The 20,454-nt window shown below is 40.9% G+C and overlaps 1 long non-coding RNA gene across 16 annotated transcripts in view; it reads left to right on the plus strand.

The window, feature by feature from the left end:
* The window catches only part of LOC130368026 (uncharacterized), a 107,720-nt gene that overhangs the window by 60,787 nt on the left and 26,479 nt on the right, over nucleotides 1-20,454 (plus strand). For 15 of the 16 annotated variants that reach the window (XR_008892259.1, XR_008892257.1, XR_008892272.1 and 12 more), the window contains exon 4: nucleotides 18,009-18,047. The exons of the other annotated variant lie outside the window; for it this stretch is intronic. This is a non-coding gene — a long non-coding RNA (uncharacterized LOC130368026). The remainder of the gene's footprint in view (nucleotides 1-18,008; nucleotides 18,048-20,454) is intronic. 16 annotated transcript variants of the gene reach the window in all.

The following is a 20,454-nucleotide window of genomic DNA, read 5'->3' on the forward strand; positions in this document are numbered from 1 at the left end:
CTTTGCCCATTCTTCCTTACAAAAGTCTTCCAGTTCTTTGAGATTTCTGGGCTGTCTGTCACGCAGTGCTCTTTTCAGGTCTATCCATAGATTTTCAATTATGTTGAGGTCAGGAGATTGTGAAGGCCATGGCAAAACCTTCAGTTTATGCCTCTTGATGTAATCCCCCGTGGATTTCAAGGTGTGTTTAGGATCATTATCCATTTGTAGAAGCCATCCTCTCTTTAACTTCAGCTTTTTTCACAGATGGCATCAAGTTAGCATCCAAAATTTGCTGAAATTTTATTGAATCCAATTTTTCCTTCTACTCGTGAGATGTTCCCTGTGCCACTGACTGCAATACAACCCCAAAGCATGATTGATCCACCCCCATGCTTAACAGTTAGACAGAGGTTCTTTTAATTAAATTCTGTTCCCACTTCTTCTCCAAACGTACCTTTGCTCATTCCGGCCAAAAAGTTCAATTTTAACCTCATCGGTCCACAGAACTTGTTTCCAAAATGCATCAGGCTTGTCTATATGTTCATTTTGCAAAGTTCAAATGCAGATTTTTGTGGTGAGGATGTCGAAGAGGTTTTCTTCTGATGACTCTTCCATGAAGACCATATTTGTACAAGTATCTCTTTATAGTGGAATAGTGTACCACAACTCCAGTGTCTGCCAGATCTTTCTGGAGGGATTGTGCAGTCAAATGTGGGTTTTGAATTGTTTTTCTCACAATCCTGCGAGCTGTTCTATCTGATATTTTTCTTGGTCTTCCAGATCTTGCTTTTAACTTCCCCTGTTCCTGATGACTTCCATTTCTTAATTACATTCCGAACAGAGGATATTGACATCTGAAAACATTTAGCTATCTTCTTATAGCCTTCTCCAGCTTTGTGAGCGTCAACTATTTTCAGTTTTATATTTCTAGACAACTGCTTAGAAGAACCCATGGTGCTGATTGTTGGGGCAAGGTCAGATGAGTCTGGGCATTTAAAACCTTGGAGATTGACATCACCTGGTCTTTCCAGATGATGATTGAGAACCATCCATGAAACTGGCAGGTCTCAGCTTTGTGCATGCTATAAATTCTGCAGGGTGCCAAAACTTTTGCAAACACCATTTTTTGGGTTTTCTGTTATTTTGAATGTGTAAATGATGGAAATCAAATCTAACTTGACATATTGTAAGAATGTCTAATCTGTAATTTGATGCCTTTTGGAGATTTTTCCATCTTTCCATGGCTTCTTTATGCAAATTAATACAAATTTTTACCTGGGGTGCCCAAACTTTTAATCTCCACTGTATGTCTGTATTATTGGTTTTATTAGTGTTTGTATGTGGTATGTGGTATGTGGTATGTCTCAGAAATTTAGGGAGAGGTATGACAAACTACAGCAAAATTCCGAGGGGGCATAATGCTATTTTTCAAGCGATTTGATTGAAGGAGATATTGTATGTGAGCTGCAATCCATGCTTTTTAGTCCCAATCCATCCCTGGTGTGAGGGGATTTTATTCACAGGATACAGTGTATAATGCTATTATATTTACAGGATGCAGTGTATAATGCTATTATATTTACAGGATGCAGTGTATAATGCTATTATATTCACAGGATACAGTGTATAATGCTATTATAGATACAGGATGCAGTGTATAATGCTATTATAGATACAGGATGCAGCGTATAATGCTATTATAGTTACAGGATGCAGTGTAGAATGCTATTACAGTTACAGGATGCAGTGTATAATGCTATCATATTTACAGGATGTAGTGTATAATGCTATTATATTCACAGGATACAGTGTATGATGCTATTATAGTTACAGGATGCAGTGTATAATGCTATTATAGTTACAGGATGCAGTGTATAATGCTATTATAGTTACAGGATGCAGTGTATGATGCTATTATAGTTACAGGATGCAGTGTATGATGCTATTATAGTTACAGAATGCAGTGTATAATGCTATTATAGTTACAGGATGCAGTGTAGAATGCTATTATAGAAACAGGATGCAGTGTATAATGCTATTATAGTTACAGGATGCAGTGTATAATGCTATTACAGTTACAGGATGCAGTGTATAATGCTATTTTAGTTACAGGATGCTGTGTATAATGCTATTACAGTTACAGGATGCTATGTATAATGCTATTATAGTTACAGGATGCAGTGTGTGATGCTATTGTATTTACAGGATGCTATGTATAATGCTATTATAGTTACAGGATGCAGTGTATAATGCTATTATATTTACAGGATGCAGTGTATAATGCTATTATATTCACAGGATGCAGTGTATGATGCTATTATTATAGTTACAGGATGCAGTGTCTAATGCTATTATAGTTACAGGATACAGTGTATGATGCTATTATAGTTACAGGATGCAGTGTATGATGCTATTATAGTTACAGGATGCAGTGTATGATTCTATTATAGTTACAGGATGCAGTGTATAATGATATTATAGTTACAGGATGCAGTGTATGATTCTATTATAGTTACAGGATGCAGTGTATAATTCTATTATAGTTACAGGATGCAGTGTATGATTCTATTATAGTTACAGGATGCAGTGTATAATGCTATTATAGTTACAGGATGCAGTGTATGATGCTATTATAGTTACAGGATGTAGTGTATGATGCTATTATATTCACAGGATGCAGTGTATAATGCTATTATATTGCCATTATATCCACAGTACGCAGCGTATGAGGCTATTATATTCACAGTATTCAGCGTGTTATGCTATTATATTCACAGGATGCAGTGTGTGACGCTATTATGTTTGCAGTATGTAGCCTGTAATGCTATTATATCCACCAGAGGCAGTGTGTGACGCTGTTATATCCACAGGAGGCAGTGTGTGACGTTATTATGTTTACAGTATGTAGCCTGTAATGCTATTATATCCACAGGAGGCAGTGTGTGACGCTGTTAAATCCACTGGAGGCAGTGTATGACACAGTTACATTTACAGTACGCAGCGCGTGATGCTATTATATTCACAGGATGCAGTGTATAATGCTATATTTACAGGATGCAGTGTATGATGCTATTATAGTTACAGGATACAGTGTATAATGCTATTATATTCACAGGATGCAGTGTATAATGCTATATTTACAGGATGCAGTGTATGATGCTATTATAGTCACAGGATACAGTGTATAATGCTATTATAGTTACAGGATGCAGTGTATAATGCTATTATAGTTACAGGATGCAGTGTATAATGCTATTATAGTTACAGGATGCAGTGTATAATGCTATTATAGTTACAGGATGCAGTGTATAATGCTATTACAGTTACAGGATGCAGTGTATAATGCTATTACAGTTACAGGATGCAGTGTATAATGCTATTATAGTTACAGGGTGCAGTGTATAATGCTATTATATTTACAGGATGCAGTGTATAATGCTATTATATTTACAGGATGCAGTGTATAATGCTATATTTACAGGATGCAGCGTATGATGCTATTATATTGCCATTATATCCACAGTATGTAGCCTGTAATGCTATTATATCCGCAGGATGCAGTGTGTGACGCTGTTATATCCACAGGAGGCAGTGTGTGACGCTATTATGTTTACAGTATGTAGCCTGTAATTCTATTATATCCGCAGGATGCAGTGTGTGACGCTGTTATATCCACAGGAGGCAGTGTGTGAAGCTATTATGTTTACAGTATGTAGCCTGTAATGCTATTATATCCACCAGAGGCAGTGTGTGACGCTGTTATATCCACAGGAGGCAGTGTGTGATGCTATTATGTTTACAGTATGTAGCCTGTAATGCTATTATATCCACAGGAGGCAGTGTGTGACGCTGTTATATCCACAGGAGGCAGTGTGTGACGCTATTATATTTACAGTGCGTAGCTTGTAGTGCTATTCTATTCACAGGAGGCAGTGTGTGACGCTGTTATATCCACAGGAGGCAGTGTGTGACACTATTATAGTTACAGGATGCAGTGTATGATGCTATTATAGTTACAGGATGCAGTGTATGATTCTATTATAGTTACAGGATGCAGTGTATAATGATATTATAGTTACAGGATGCAGTGTATGATTCTATTATAGTTACAGGATGCAGTGTATAATTCTATTATAGTTACAGGATGCAGTGTATGATTCTATTATAGTTACAGGATGCAGTGTATAATGCTATTATAGTTACAGGATGCAGTGTATGATGCTATTATAGTTACAGGATGTAGTGTATGATGCTATTATATTCACAGGATGCAGTGTATAATGCTATTATATTGCCATTATATCCACAGTACGCAGCGTATGAGGCTATTATATTCACAGTATTCAGCGTGTTATGCTATTATATTCACAGGATGCAGTGTGTGACGCTATTATGTTTGCAGTATGTAGCCTGTAATGCTATTATATCCACCAGAGGCAGTGTGTGACGCTGTTATATCCACAGGAGGCAGTGTGTGACGTTATTATGTTTACAGTATGTAGCCTGTAATGCTATTATATCCACAGGAGGCAGTGTGTGACGCTGTTAAATCCACTGGAGGCAGTGTATGACACAGTTACATTTACAGTACGCAGCGCGTGATGCTATTATATTCACAGGATGCAGTGTATAATGCTATATTTACAGGATGCAGTGTATGATGCTATTATAGTTACAGGATACAGTGTATAATGCTATTATATTCACAGGATGCAGTGTATAATGCTATATTTACAGGATGCAGTGTATGATGCTATTATAGTCACAGGATACAGTGTATAATGCTATTATAGTTACAGGATGCAGTGTATAATGCTATTATAGTTACAGGATGCAGTGTATAATGCTATTATAGTTACAGGATGCAGTGTATAATGCTATTATAGTTACAGGATGCAGTGTATAATGCTATTACAGTTACAGGATGCAGTGTATAATGCTATTACAGTTACAGGATGCAGTGTATAATGCTATTATAGTTACAGGGTGCAGTGTATAATGCTATTATATTTACAGGATGCAGTGTATAATGCTATTATATTTACAGGATGCAGTGTATAATGCTATATTTACAGGATGCAGCGTATGATGCTATTATATTGCCATTATATCCACAGTATGTAGCCTGTAATGCTATTATATCCGCAGGATGCAGTGTGTGACGCTGTTATATCCACAGGAGGCAGTGTGTGACGCTATTATGTTTACAGTATGTAGCCTGTAATTCTATTATATCCGCAGGATGCAGTGTGTGACGCTGTTATATCCACAGGAGGCAGTGTGTGAAGCTATTATGTTTACAGTATGTAGCCTGTAATGCTATTATATCCACCAGAGGCAGTGTGTGACGCTGTTATATCCACAGGAGGCAGTGTGTGATGCTATTATGTTTACAGTATGTAGCCTGTAATGCTATTATATCCACAGGAGGCAGTGTGTGACGCTGTTATATCCACAGGAGGCAGTGTGTGACGCTATTATATTTACAGTGCGTAGCTTGTAGTGCTATTCTATTCACAGGAGGCAGTGTGTGACGCTGTTATATCCACAGGAGGCAGTGTGTGACACTATTATATTTACAGGATGCAGTGTATATTGCTATTATAGTTACAGGATGCAGCGTATAATGCTATTATATCGCCATTATATCCACAGTACGTAGCCTGTAATGCTATTATATCCACAAGATGAAGTGTGTGACGCTGTTATATCCACTGGATGGAGTGTGACGCTATTATATTTACAGTACATAGCCTCTAATGCTATTATATTCACAAGATGCAGTGTGTGACGCTGTTATATCCACAGGAGGCAGTGTGTGACGCTATTATATTTACAGTGCGTAGCTTGTAGTGCTATTCTATTCACAGGAGGCAGTGTGTGACACTGGTATATCCACAGGATGCAGCACGTGACACTAATATATTCACGGGAGGCAGTGTATGATGATATTATTATATTCAATAGTCATGGTGTGTGATCCTGTTTAAAGGGCACTATATATGATGCTATGAGGATTCCTCTAAGTGTAGAATGTGGGGTAGCAAAGAGCTGAAGACATCGGCAGAGACAATTTACCACCCCACCTGACAAGTATGTTACAGTATATCCATATGGTATCCAGGAGATAACAATACTAACATCTGTACTAGAGATGAGCGAACTTACAGTAAATACGATTCGTCACGAACTTCTCCGCTCGGCAGTTGATGACTTTTCCTGAATAAATTAGTTCAGCCTTCAGGTGCCCCGGAGACTCTCTCCTAGGACTGTATCCACCTTTTCCAGCCCACCGGAGCACCTGAAGGCTGAACTAATTTAAGCAGGAAAAGTCATCAACTGCAGAGCCAAGAAGTTCGTGACGAATCGAATTTACTGTAAGTTCGCTCATCTCTAATCTGTACTTAGAACTCAGTGTTGTGACACTTTTATTCCTCTTGAAAATGTATGTTCTTCGGTTTACCACACACCATTCCTTGTGCTGCTGTTATATTAGAGCATGCACATTTTATATTATCAAATTGTACCCACTTTGCACTCATGTAATCAAAATGTAAAGACAAATTTCCATTTGTTTGTGCTCATTTATGTCTTAAAAAACATTTTGGTGTAGTGTTGGCTTCTAAGATATTACACAAATATTTTAAGCCATGACCTCAATTTCCAGTCTTTTCGTAGCCTATGTTATTGATGCTGAAAGCATAGCCCCATGGTTAAACTAATTAATTTACCAAGACTTGCATTTGATATGCTGGCCTGAAGTTAACCTGTTGGGGATGAAGGGCGTATGCATACGCCCTTGCGTCCTGGTACTTAAGGATGAAGGGCGACCGGACCGGGGTGACTGCTGATATCTATCAGCAGGCACCCCATGCAAATGCCCAGGGGGGTCATTAGACCCCATTAGAACGTACAGGGTACATTCACATGGGCAGGTTTACAGCAAGTTTCCTGCTTCAAGTTTGGTCTGCGGCAGATTTTTCGCCGCAGCGCAAACTCCTGGCGGGAATCTCACCGTAACACGCCAGTGTGAATGTACCCTAAAAACACTACACTAACACATAATAAAGAGTAAAACACTACATATACACCACCTTACACTGCCCCCCCCCCCCCCACAATAAAAATGAAAAACATATTGTACAGCAGGGTTTCCAAAACGGAGCCTCCAGCTGTTGCAAAACAACAACTCCCAGCATTTCTGGACAGCCACTGACTGTCCAGGCATTCTAGGAGTTAAGCAACAGCTGGAGGCACCCTGTTTGGGAAGAATACACGTAGAATACCCCTATGTCCACCCCTATGCAATTCCTAATTTAGTCCTCAAATGCGCATGGCACTCTCTCACTTCAGAGCCCTGTCTTATTTCAAGGAAACAGTTTAGGGCCACATATGGGGTATTTCCGTAATCAGTAGAAATTGCACTACAATTTTGGGGGGCTTTTTCTCCTTTTACCCCTTATGAAAAGGAAAAGTTGGGGTTACACCAGCCTGTTAGTGTAAACATTTTTATTTTTTTTACACTAACATGCTGGTGTTGCCCCATACTTTTTATTTTCACAAGCAGTAAAGGGAAAAAAAGCTCCCCCAAAATTAGTAACGCAATTTCTCCTGAGTACGAAATTACCCCATATGTGGGCGTAAAACACTCTGCAGGCGCACAACAAGGCTCAGGAGTGAGAGCGCACCATGTACATTTGAGGCCTAAATTCAGGATTTGCACAGGGGTGGCTGATTTTACAGTGGTTCTGACATAAACGCAAAAACATAAATACCCACACGTGACCCCATTTTGGAAACTACACTCCCCATGGAACGTAACAAGGGGTATAGTGAGCATTTACACCCCACAGGTGTTTGACGAAATTTCATTAAAGTTGGATGGGAAAATGAAAAAAAAAAATTTCACTAAAATGCTGGTGTTACCCTAAATTTTTCATTTTCACAAGGGAAAATAAGAAAAAAAAGCCCCTCAAAATTTGTAACCCCATTTCCTCTGAGTAAGAAAATACCCCATAAGTGGATGTAAAGTGCTCGGCGGGCGCACTACAATGCTCAGAAGAGAAGGAGCGCCATTGGGATTTTGAAGAGAAAACGTGTCCAGAACTGAAGGCCACATGAGTTTACAAAGCCCCCATAGTGTCAGAACAATGAACCCCCCCAACATATGACCCCATTTTGGAAACTACACCCCTCATGTAATGTAATAAGGGGTACAGTGAGCATTTACTTCCCACATGTGTCTGACAGATTTTTGGAACAGTGGTCCGTGAAAATGAAAAATTGTATTTTTCATTTGCACAGTGGGGTGTAAATACTCACTGCACCCCTTATTAAATTATGTGAGGGGTGTAGTTTCCAAAATGGGGTCACATGTGGGGGGGGGGTTCCACTGTTCTGGCACCACAGGGGGCTTTGTAAACGCACATGGCCCCTGACTACCATTCCAAACGAATTCTCTTTCCAAAAGCTCAATGGCGCTCTTCCTCTTCTGAGCATTGTATTTTGCCCGCAGAGCATTTTACTTCCTGACATGGGGTATTTCCATAGACAGAAGAGATGGGGTTACAAGTTTTGGGGGGCATTCTCTCCCATAACCCTTTGTAAAAATGGTAAATTTGGGGAAGAAACTGCACTTTAGTGAAAATATTTTTTTTTCATTTACACATCCGATTTTAACGAAAAGTCGTCAAACACCTGCGTGGTGTTAAGGCTCACTGGTCCCCTTGTTACGTGCCTTGAGGGGTGTAGTTTCCAAAATGGTATGCCATGTGGGGTTTTCTGCTGTTCTGGCACCATAGGGGCTTCCTAAATGTGACATGCCCCCAAAAACCATTTCAGCAAAATTCACTCTTCAAAATCCCATTGTTGCTCCTTCCCTTCTGAGCCCTCTACTGCGCCCTCCGAACACTTGACATACACATATGAGGTATTTCCTTACTCGAGAGAAATTGGGTTACAAATTTTGCGGGATTTTTCTCCTATTACCACTTGTAAAAATTCAAAAACTGGGTCTACAAGAACATGCGAGTGTAAAAAATGAAGATTTTGAATTTTCTCCTTCACTTTGCTGCTATTCCTGTGAAACACCTAAAGGGTTAACAAATTTACTGAATGTCATTTTGGAGGGGTGCAGTTTTTATAATTGGGTCATTTGTCGGGTATTTCTAATAGGAAGGCCCTTCAAATCCACTTCAAACCTGAACTGGTCCCTGAAAAATTTCGATTTTGAAAATTTTGTGAAAAATTTGAAAATTGCTGCTGAACTTTGAAGCCCTCTGATATCTTCCAAAAGTAAAAAACACATGTCAACTTTATGATGCAAATATAAAGTAGACATATTGTTTTTGTGAATCAATATATAATTTATTTGGAATGTCTATTTTCCTTACAAGCAGAGAGCTTCAAAGTTAGAAAAATGCAAAATTTTCAAATTTGTCATCAAATTTTGGAATTTTTCACCAAGAAATTATGCAAGTATCGACAAACATTTACCACTACCATAAAGTAGAATATGACACGAAAAACACAGTCTCGGAATCAAATTTATAGGTAAAAGCATCCCAGAGTTATTAATGCTTAAAGTGACAGTGGTCAGATTTGCAAAAAATGCTCCCGTCCTTAGGGTTATAATGGGCTCTGTTCCCAAGGGGTTAAAGGGGTAGTCCGGCCCTAAGACATCTTATCCCCTATCCAAAGGCTAGGCGATAAGATGTCTGACCACGGGGTCCCGCCGCTAGGGACCCCCGCAATCTTGCATACAGCACCCACCTCTTTGAGCTGCACGCCGCGCTGCCAGCTCACAAACTGCCGGGTGCTGACCATGGGGCCGGAGTATCATGACATCACGACTCCGCCCCGTGTGACGTTACTCCCCGCCCCCACTATTCAAGTCTATGGGAGGGGGTGTGATGGCCCCGTTTGTGAGCTGGCAGCACTGTGTGCAGCTCAAAGAGGTGGGTGCCCTATGCAAGATTGCAGGGGTCCCCAGCGGCGGGACCCCCTGTCAGGCCCAAGGCCTGATTATTAAAATCCTATATGTGTATTATAAATTATAACTGTGTGTGACGGATTATCCAAGACATGGGTGAGAGGTCATTCAGACGGTGAATCCTATATGTATTGCATTTTATTGGGGGTCTGGCTGTTTGTTTGTATCTCCTTTGAAGTCAGAGGCCCTTTGAAGCAACAGAGATGCCCCCCTGGTGGGATCAGAGGGGAGGGGGGAATGGAGTCTCCCTCCAAAAAGGCAGATATATAATATATAACAATGCTAGACTCAGGGTGTTCAATGCTGTGCAACAAGCTGACAAGACCATCCTAAGGACAGCTGGAACTCACTCTCATGGACTGCTATACCATCATGGTGTAAGAACTTCATTTTTGTTTTCTGAACTTGTCTTGCTAAACTTTTCTATATTTTTATACCTATATGTCATTTGTTTCTGTATTTTTATATAGTCAGCACTGTGATACCTTTTTATCAGATTAAATGTTTAATTAATCAGCTCTGGTCTCTGATCTCTAAATATGAGTTCACCTTTCTGAAGGCAGCTCTGGTGGAAACACATTTATCTAAGGGTTAATTTGGTGACTTGCTGGGACTAGTAGTGGATACCCAGAGGTCTGGCGGCTTTAACCCTTGCACCATCACACTCTCTCTAGCATCTTGGCTGGACCAATAGGGTGTGATCGTGACACCCCCGTGGTCAGACATCTTATCCCCTATCCTTTGGATAGGGGATAAGATGTATTAGTGCTGGAGTACCCCTTTTAACACCTGCCATTGTAGGATTGCACTGTATTTATCAAGAGAAACATGCCCCTTCTGCGTGGAATAAGCCCCACCCACTCGAACCATGGTAGAGATTGTTAAAAATGTGCAACACAAAAAGAGAAACACAGCCGCACATCCACAGTTTGTAATTTGATCTACTTGCTTCTGAGCATAATTTCAAAAACTAAAAGGTTGTTAGTATACATTTTGATCAAAAAGTACAAGCCCACACGCCACGTCAAGGCCACCTCGTTAGAATGGGTCCCTAACCTGACACTGGCATAGCCCCCGGTGGCGACCACTGCCCCCGAGACCCCATGCCCAATGGGGGGGAGCGACCCAGTGGCCAGGCAGTCCCACTACTGCCCGACCAAGCCCCTGGCTCTGGGCCACTCCACCCCACAGACAAAGCATCACAGAAACAATGGCCGCCACTGAGAACCACACCAGTATGAAACTACCATGTGCTCACTGTCAGAGGGATGGGAGAAAGGTGGGAGGAAACCCTTATGCAGTATCCTGCTAATTAAAAACGCCTGGGCCAAATGAGAGGAGTGGAATGTGCAACACAAAAAGAGAAACACAGCCGCACATCCACCGTTTGTAATTTGGTCTACTTGTTTCTGAGTATAATTTCAAAAACTAACAGGTCGTTAGTATACATTTTGATCAAAACGTACAAGCCCACTCGCCACGTCAAGGCCACCTCGTTAGATTGTTAAAAAGTTGCAAATGTTTGCATATGCGGTATCTATGAGGTGGATAATGTGAAATTAACACTCCGTGATGCCAGGACGCCGTTAGCCAATACATGGTCCGAGGTTTGAGACAGCTTCTCCTGGGCCAGGAACGGGGCAATAAATATTTGATACAAGGTTACATATAACTGTATTTACTGAGGCAGGATAGATTGGTGCAAAGAGGAGTGCAGAGTAAACCTTTAAAGCCTATTGCCTTGCTGGGACTTGTGCCATTGCTTGTGATGTGCTGTATGGAGACTGACTTGGGATGAATAGCAATCCATGCTGACTTTGGTACTGTAGACTGACTGGAGACTATTGCTTCCTCTTCCCCAGAGTTTGGTGCTTAAAGGGTTACTCCCATAGGGGATCTTCCTTAGGATATGCGTGGGTGCAGGTTTAGATTTCTTATTAGCTTGAGGCCTCCTCAGATCACCTCACACTTCTCTATGACTTCTCAACACTGTACAACAGGAGCTCAGCTAACAACTAGCACTGGAGCTAGACTGAACTCTTAACTGAACTGGAGCAGCTCCTCCTCCCCGCCCCCCCCCACCCCACACTATATTCAGGGCAATTTGGAGGATTCCCATTGGGGCAGACAGGTCACTTGATTCACTCTTCACCTTCTCGACTAACACATATCATAAAGAAACAGTAAAATGAAAATATGAACATGTCATTAGAATTCAATATATTGAGTCCTGAGTAGTGGGCCCAAGATGCCAGACAGGATGGGCAGAATACGGTATCACCACACACAAGCCATGTGGATTGTTCAACAATTTGTGACTTCTTACTGATCTGTACCAGGTTCAGAGTATAATAAATGTCCCCCTTAGTTTTCTAGTCTTGTTCATCATCGTGATGCGCTTAAAGACATCTACTAAGACAGTTAAGCACATTTTTAGTCTACCTAAACCTTTTGTCTCCAGCAAAGAAAGGAAAGGCAGCAATGCCACTCCTGTCCTTATGTCCCGTCCCCATGTCCCTTCCCCAGCACAAATGTATCTTTCTCTGTACCTGTCTGCCGGACAGTTGTCAATCTCTGCAGCTCAAGAGCAGTATGATCAGGAAATGTCCCATAGACTTGCATAAGAAATATCTCCAGACATTTTGAAGCGTTATATAAATGTATTTATATGGGGGAAGAAAAAATTTTTTATATGACACATCCAGTGGGGGAAAAAAGTATTTAGTCAGCCACCAATTGTGCAAGTTCTCCCACTTAAAAAGATGAGTGGCTTGTAATTGTCGTCATAGGTATACCTCAACTATGAGAGAAAGAATGGAGGGGGGGATACAGGAAATCACATTGTATGATTTCTAATTAATTGGTATTTTCCTTGGTAAAAGTATTTGGTCACCTACAAACAAGCAAGATTTCTGTCTCGGAGACCTGAAACTTCAAGAGTCTCCTCTGTCCTCCACTCATTACCTGTATTAATGGCACCTGTTTGAATTTGTTATGAGTATAACAACCTCAAACAGTCCCAATCCAAATTTCACTATGGCCAAGACCAAAGAGCTGTCAAAGAAACAAAATTGTAGACCTGCACCAAGCTGGGAAGACTGAATATGCAATAATCAAGCAGTTTGGTGTGAAGAAATCCCCTTTGGAGCAATTCTTAGAAAAAGGAAGACATACTAGACCACTGATAACCTCCCTTGATATGGGGCTCCTCGCAAGATCTCCCTGTGGTGTCAAAATGATCACTAGAACAGTGAGCAAAAATCCCAGAACCCCACGGGGGGACTTAGTGAATGACCTGCAGAGAGATGGGACAAAAGTAACAAAGGCTACCATCAGTAACACAATATGCCGCCAGGGACTCAAATCATGCAGTGCCAGACGTGTCCCCTTGCTTAAGCCAGTACATGTCCAAGCCTTTCTAAAGTTTGCTAGAGAGCATTTGGATGATCCAGAAGAGGAATGGGAGAAGGTCATATGGTCAGATGAAACCAAAGTAGAACTTTTTGGTAAAAACTCAACTTGTCGTGTTTGGAGGAGAAAGAATGCTGAGTTGCATTCAAAGAACACCATACCTACTGTGAAGCATGGGGGTGGGACTTTGGGGCTGTTTTTCAGCAAAGGGACCAGGACAACTGATCCGTGGTAAGGAATGAATGAATGGGGCCATGTATTGTGAAATTTTGAGTGAAAACCTCCTTCCATCAGCAAGGGCATTGAAGATGAAACAATGATCCCAAACACACTACCCGGGCAACGAAGGAGTGGCTTTGTAAGAAGCATTTCAAGGTCCTGGAATGGCCTAGCCAGTCTCCAGATCTCAACCCCATAGAAACCTTTGGAGGGAGTTGACAGTGTTGCCCAGCGACAGCCCCAAAACATCACTGCTTTAGAGGAGATCTACATGGAGGAGTGGGACAAAATACCAGCAACAGTGTGTGAAAACCTTGTTAAGACTTACAGAAAACATTTGACTTGTCATTGCCAACAAAGGGTATATAACAAAGTATTGAGATTAACTTTTTATTGACCAAATACTTATTTTTCACCATAATTTGCAAATAAATTCTTTAAAAATGAAATAATGTTATTGTATGGATGTTTTTCTCATTATGTCTCTCATAGTTGAGGTACACCTATGATGAAAATTACAGGCCTCTCTCGTCTTTTTAAGTGGGAGGACTTCTTGCACAATTGGTGGCTGACTAAATACTTTTCCCCCCCACTGTGTGTGTGTATGTGTGTAATATATATAGAGATAGAGATGGAGATATATAGATATACAGATATAGATATACATATAGATAGATTGATAGATTGATATGATAGATATGATAGATATATAGATATAGAGATATAATATATAATCTAAAGGAAAAGATCGCAGCACACAGCTAGTAGCAAATCCATGTGAAATTTATTCCATCCTCAGCACAGTACACGACTTTTCAACAATCTCACATTGTCTTAAGCATCCAATGTGCTATTGTTGAAACGTTGTACCTTTTTGTACTGTGCTGAGGATGGAATAAATTTCACTTGGATTTGCTACTACCTGTGTGCTGCTATCTTTTCCTTTGGATATTACAACTTTGGATCTTTAACCAAGGTCCAGATGATGGCGAGTACCTATTAATTGAAAATTGAATTGATGTGCACTTGTGTGCTGTTCTTTTCTTTCTTCTAATGTGTGTGTGTGTGTGTGTGTGTGTGTGTGTGTGTATGTATGTATGTGTGTGTATATATATATATATATATATATATATATATATATATATATATATATATATATATATATATATATATATATATATAAATTATTAAAAACTCCCTTAGTAGACACCTCCCAATTGTGGACAGTTTTTAATTCCCCGGCAGAGTCCCATAAGACTTATTCCCTAGTGTCCCTTAGCAGCACAATGTGAGCCAATGGGACCTTGGATTTTTTTATAAATTTAAATAAAAAGTATAAGGACCTCCCCTAAAGGCTATATAAATGCCCTGCTCACATTAGGACAGTTAGTTTTTTTTTTTTTGTCCTTATGTGAGCATGTACGCTCCTAAGCTCCCCTTTCTCAACTTATATTTATTTTTTCTTTTAAGGTACAATTCTGTGACGGCGCCATCTCTGTCTCAGTTTCGTTGCGCGCCGCCATTATTCTGAAGACCGGAAGTCGCAGGCCGGAGCTCTAGAGCCTCTGATTCATTTCCGGCAAGGCGGAAAGACCGAAGGCCGAAGACCAAAGGCAGTGTTAGATGCATCACGTCACTTCCGGCGGTGCCGGAAGATTTTTCTTTCTCTCTGGCTGTGGCGGTGTGAATTGGGAGGCTATTTCTGCAGGGTATAGATTATTTCAGCTTGCATTCAGGAGCCTTACTTATATATTTTCATATATTCTAGTTATTTTAGTTTCTTTAAAGTTAGGTCTGTACCGGAAGTGGGCGGGACCTATGTTCTGGCTCGGATTTGACTACTTTTCTAAAACTGTAGGTTTTTCCTTCCAGGGCGCTTTTTTCCCATAGTTTTATGCTTGATATTGATTTTTTTTTCTTAGATGTCCTCTATGGAATCTGGAGGGTTTAGAAGGCGTAGAGAGCCTCATGGGAAATCTTCCCATAAGCGCAGACACCTGGAATGCAGTTCTTGTAAAGTGCCTCTACCTGATGGATATGATTACCCCATCTGCCCTTCCTGACGTCCCAGACTACCACCAAACCAGGAACCATCCATGCAGGATATGTTTGTTTGGGTCAAAGAATTTGTCTTTAGTTCCATTAAGGAATTAATGGACTCCCTAGTGGTTGCCCCTCCTGCAAGCAAGAGACCTAGAAGAAGCGATACTCCTATCATCATGCATTCTGATGAGCAATTCAGAATAGTGGATGAGACTGAATCATCCAGTTCTGCAGATGAGGAAGTGCAGGGAAAGACCTACTTTCCTGCTATAAAATTCCCTAGGTTCATCAAGGCTGTGCAGTCAATAGGTGCACCAGCAGATCAAGGGAAGGTTCCTTCTACATCTAAAGGTCCTAGAGTTTTTTCTGTGCACGATACAGTGTCGGAACTTATGAATAGAGATGAGCGAATCGGAGTTGACGAACCTGAATTCGTTACGAATTTTATGAAAAATTAGGTTCGCAACAAATGCGAATATCGCCGCGATTCAATCACGCGAATAGCTTAATTAAACTTCATTTTACAGCGTTCCAGGCTACTGGAGACCTAAAATGGCGGATCCACGTGTGAGTACATGGGGCAGGGGATTATGAGAGGGTGGGAAATGGCGGCGGGAATGAAGGTAGGCGGGATGACCCTGAATCACATGTGAGATGCAGCCTATCAGCATTCATTGAGCCCTGTGATGTCAAAGCCCTATATAATCGGCAGCCATCTTTCCTCTCTTCATTTCGTCTATGCACTCAGAGATAGAGAGAACGGGACTGCGTGTGTCTGACTAGCTTATACCACAGCATTACACTGCAACTGCTAGTCACATCATCATTGGGGAAAGACAGGAGTGCAGAGTGCTTTGCTGTTCACACTGAGAAGGATCATTGATAGCTTAACCTCCTATTCACGTTATTGAGCATTGCAGCAGAGAGGGGCAGATAGCTGTCAGCTGCCTGATACAGATCAACAAGCTGCCTGAACTTTATCAACCATCTTACCACCTAATTTTTAAGCACAATTCAGTATTTTTTTGCTCCACAAATCATCTGCTGCTCAGAATTGTGTGACAGAGTGCAATTTAGGGTTTAATCCCTGGATTTTTTTTATTGTGGTGCTGCACTGTTGGGTCCTGCTGCTGTTCACAAATACGTTCTTTTTCAGCGGACTGTAGTGCATTTGTCTGCCCTCATATGTGCATGTGAAAAACAAACCAAAAAATGTCCCTGAGGGTCTCAGGGTAATTGTATATTGAACAACCTTTAAGGGGTTGCCCCCTCTCGGGGATAAGCCCTTACTAGATACCCTCCCCTAAAAAACAACTTTTATTGAATTTATATAAAATCTTATAACCCCTTCACACGTTTTAAAATTATCAGCGATGCAGTACTGTGCTTCAGTGGGGGTATTCTATTGACCCCCTACTGTGTACGGTATCACTGGAGCTATGGTACCTAAATAGTGTATATGATTGGTGTGCTACAGTATCTGCATCACCTAACCATAGACTACCAGTCCTGTTATAATTCAAAACTGCCGCTGGTTAAAACTCAATCAGAACCTCCCCGACGTTTCGCGGATGACTCCGCTTTGTCAAGGGTTGCGAGGCTACTGAGCTCCGGACGCCCATCACTAGTTTATATAACCTCGGATCCTCCTCACTTCCGTCCCCCTCCAATAGAGTAGCGCCACATCATAATCTCCCTTATCGCGTGATTTATGGTCCAATCCGGTTCTCCTTTTACTCTTTGTTGTTATCATGTGACCAGGTGACGTATCTGATCGCATGTCTCGCGTGATCTCATTCGCTGGTGATCTCGCGCGTGTCATAGGACTTAGATTTCTTCAGCTTCTCCGACTTGCGCATAACCAGGGTCCGATCCGGGTATGTTTATTTGGCGCATGTCACTGCACTTAGAAATAATTCCGGTCTTGCACCAGCACATATGTGCATATCGTGCATATCCTTGCGCTTAGGGAATTAATTCCCTTTGCAGCCTATATTGATGTATGGGTATATTTAGACACTTAGTCCTGTTTGCATTCTTATTTAGCAGTGCAGCACAATACAGTTATAGGGTCTGTATCACTAAACTTGGGGGGGGGGGGGGGCTATTCGATCATATGCTAGTATGGTTGGTTACCATATACCTATCTATATATTCAATATGTCCCTGTAGATGTTCACTGGGATAATTGTGCAGTAAATGTTTTAGTAAAATTAGTCTCTTTCATGCTAGCTGTTCTCGCATTTATCTTTAGGTTACTAAAATATACTATAGATTTTTTGGGTTCTTCTGTTAATATGTTACCAACAGTACGTTATTGCTTATTCTCATTGTAATTTTTATTTATGTTTTTGTTTTTTAGGACATCTTATGGACCGTTATTTTACCGATAGAACCTGAGGTAAGTTGTTGTTCTCTAATGTCTATATTAGGTATAGTTGAGTATATGGGTGTCCGAAGTAGTCTGTACAGGGGTTTTTGGGGGCTTTTTTTTCCTAATACCACTTTTAAAAAGGAAAAAAAATGAGGTTACCAGGACATGTTAGTGTAAAAAAATGCAGATTTTGATTTTTCTCCTCCACTTTGCTACTATTCTTGTGAAACACCTAAAGGGTTAACAAACTTTTTAAAAGTCCTTTTGAATACTTTGAGGGGTGTAGTTTTTATAATGGGGCCATTTATGGGGTATTTCTCACAGAAACACCTCTCAAATCCACTTCAAACTTAACTGGTCCCTGAAAAATTCAGATTTTGAAATTTTCGTGAAAATTTTGAAAATTGCTGCTATACTTTTGAAGCCCTCTAATGTCTTCAAAAACATGCCAACTTTATGATGTCAACATAAAGTAGACCTATTGTATTTGTGAATCAATATATAATTTATTTGGAAAATCCAAGCAGAGAGTTTCAAAGTTAGAAAAATGCTAAATTTTCAAAAATTTCATGACCTTTTGGGATTTTTCACCAAGAAAGAATGCAAGTAACAACGAAAATTTATCACTTTGTTAAAGTAGAATATGTCACGAAAAAACAGTCTCAGAATCAGAATAATCCGTAAAAGCATCTCAGAGTTATTAATGCATAAAGTGACAGTGGTCAGAATTGCAAAAAAGGGCTGAGTCCTTAAGGTGAAAATAGGCTGAGTCCCTAAGGGGTTAAATCAGTGTTTAGCAACCAGTGTGCCTCCAGCTGTAGCAAAACTAGAACTCCCAGCATGTACAGTCTCTCAGTGCATGCTGGGAGTTGTATTTTTGCAACAGCTGGAGGCACACTGGTTGCAAAACACTGAATTTGGTTGTGAAACCAAGTTTGTCACCTATGTGTCTCCAGCTTTTGCAAAACTGCAACACTCAGCATGCATTGACAGTCGAAGGGCATGCTGAAAGTTGTAGTTTTGCAACAGCTTGAGGCACACTGCTACAACTCCCAGCATGCTCTTTGGTAGTCTGTGCATGTTGGGAGTTGTAGTTATGCAACAGCTGGATGCACACTTTTTCATAGAAAAAATGTGCCTCCAGCTGTTGCATAACTACAACCCCCAGCATGCACAGACTACTAAAGGTCATGCTGCAAGTTGTTGCTAAGCAACAGCAGAAGGTGAACAGGCCTCACCTGCTGCTGTATCCTGTCGCCGGGACCGCCACCGCTGCTGCCACCGATTCTGCTGCTCTTGTCGCTGCCACCGATCCTGAGGGGACCTCCGCCGGACCAGGGCAAGGTAGGAGACCCCCACTGGCCCCGATCGCCGCCATCGTCGGCGTCCCGATCGCCGCCCAGCAGGGTCGTGATTGGTCGGTTATTCTGACCGATCAATCACGTGATCGTGAGGCAGCACCTGTGCCACCTCACTCCTGCTGGGTAAGGGTGAATGGGGCTGTCTTGGACAGCCCCATTCACCCTTTTTCTCCTAGTCTCCTTGATCACTCGTGACTTGATTGACCCGGAATAGCCGCAAATCGCCGGTCTGAATTGACTCAGCAGTCACCCCGGTCCGGTCCCCGCCCGGCGAGCGGCGGGGACCGGATTTCCCATGGGAATACCCATACGCCCTTAGTCCTTAACCCCTTGGGGACGGAGCCCATTATGACCCAAAGGACGGGAGCATTTTTTGCAAATCTGACCACTGTCACTTTAAGCATTAATAACTCTGGGATGCTTTAACTTATAAATTTGATTCCGAGATTGTTTTTTCATGACATGTTCTACTTTATGGTATTGGTAAATTTTCGGTGACATTTGCATTATTTCTTGGTGAAAAATTCAAAAATTTTATGAAAAATTTAAAAATGTAGTATTTTTCTAACTTTGAAGTTCTCTGCTTGTAAGGAAAGTAGACATTCCAAATAAATTATATATTGATTTCCATATACAAAATGTCTACTTTATATTTGCATCATAAAGTTGACATGTTTTTACTTTTGGAAGACATCAGAAGGCTTCAAAGTTCAGCAGCAATTTTCCAATTTTTTTCAAAATCGGAATTTTTCAGGGACCAGTTCAGTTTTGAAGTGGATTTGAAGGGCCTTGATATTAGACATACCCCACAAATGACCATTATAAATAAAAAAAAAACTGCACCCCCTCAAAGTATCTAAAATGACATTTAGTAAGTGTGTTAACCCTTTAGGTGTTTCACAGGAATAGCAGCAAAGTGAAGGAGAAAATTCAAAATCTTCATTTTTTACACTCTCATGTTCTTGTAGACCCAGTTTTTGCATTTTTACAAGTGGTAATAGGGGAAAAATCCCCCAAAATTTGTAACCCAATTTCTCTCGAGTAAGGAAATACCTCATGTGTATGTCAAGTGT

The sequence above is a fragment of the Hyla sarda genome, chromosome 1 (assembly GCF_029499605.1).
Source record: "Hyla sarda isolate aHylSar1 chromosome 1, aHylSar1.hap1, whole genome shotgun sequence".
Classification (NCBI taxonomy): domain Eukaryota; kingdom Metazoa; phylum Chordata; class Amphibia; order Anura; family Hylidae; genus Hyla; species Hyla sarda.